We start from the raw sequence: 1,563 nt of genomic DNA, 5'->3' as shown, positions 1-1,563 counted from the left end.
AAACTTAGACACGCACAACCCAGATGTTCCCCCTGCATAAAACTTTCTACTCATTTGCACTGAGGACCTCTTGCTAGCAAGGTGAATCTCTAGTACCATGTCCATTTACGTACTACTTCACATATGGGGTATCTATTGATCTCATTGAATGGGAATTGCACTTCTGGGCAACAGGGATGTAGCCCAACAAACAGGCACACTTCCCAGCAAACAGGCATGCTTCTGAACTCCTGAGCATCTCCTAACGTCTGGATTTAGAGGTGAAAAATGCAGCTAGCTCCTTTCTCTGAAACAGAGAAAACTGACCACCTGTAAAATGACAGTGTTGGTTTTATTTGCTTATCATCTGCACGCTGTCTTTCTGGTGACTGCAGAAATCTGTGATAGTCGTCGTGTTCTGCCTTAGCAGGCTTGCATTATAAGGTCTTCTGCAGTAGGAAAAAATATAGAAGAAATAGCTGAAAGTAAAATCTGGAGCCATGTGGACTTGCCAGAAGTTGAGTACATTGTGGACAATTTAGAATCACAGCCCTTGTTCTATAGGCGGGTCTCACTGCTGGTACTGTACTAACGCACAGCTGTTGAGCTCACATTGACAGCAGTGTAAGATCCCTGCATCTAAGCAGAAAAGCATACTGAAGCTCAGATCCATCATGCAGTTCTAAGAGTAAAGCTATCCCTGCAGTGTATGTATAGTAAAATACTAATGCAAAATTCACTAGGAAGTAGGTCGAAGTGTCAGACCAGTTATTATCAGTAACCTGTTTCTCATAAAAACATAGTGAAGAAAAAACCATCTTGTTCCTAAGATTTATAGCAACTTGACTCCATATGACAGGTGATTGAAAGCTTCCCTGCCATGCATATTACACTTTGGGTGGTGACCCCTCAGTATATATCTCCATTTAAGTCCTTCAGTACTGTGCTGAATGGAAGCGGAGTGGCCAGATGCTGTAAGCTTCTTTTTCTATGAAAAATCTTTCATCCGGACATATAGCACAAACTGCATTCATAAGATTACTTGAGTGCCCTGTCCTTGAACATGAATCCAAGCATTGAAAAGGATCAAAAATCAAGTCTCTGCTAAGAAAAGCTGGTACATTCACAAGCCACAGTATTATGTGTCCTGAGTAGGGGAAGTCGATCTCTTTGCCATACTGCATTCACTCAGAATTCTACGTTCTGACATATAAACTAAGCCGCTTTCTGAAATGGCTTGTATCTATTTACCAATGGGTTTATGATCCATGTTTATATAGGTTATAAATCCTTTTCAGGAATTATATAGAGGCGCCTTGCTTTGCTTTTCTAAGCTATTTGTTTTTGCTGTTTCTTTACTTACTATTTTATGTGTCCAGAATGCTGCGGGACTCCACACATTTCCCCAATGTAGTTGCTGTTTAGCCACAACAGGTACGTGCACTATAAAATACAAAGGTTTGAAGTAACACAGTGGGCTTTGGAGAACACGTATCTAGCGATAACGTTGCAGTCTATAGGTCACCTGTGTCACTTTGAGAGCAGGGTCCGGTCTTTGAACTTTTTTGTTTGGAGCACAGACAA

This window comes from Phalacrocorax carbo, chromosome 3, assembly GCF_963921805.1.
Source record: "Phalacrocorax carbo chromosome 3, bPhaCar2.1, whole genome shotgun sequence".
NCBI lineage: Eukaryota > Metazoa > Chordata > Aves > Suliformes > Phalacrocoracidae > Phalacrocorax > Phalacrocorax carbo.
This window is presented reverse-complemented; position numbering follows the sequence as displayed.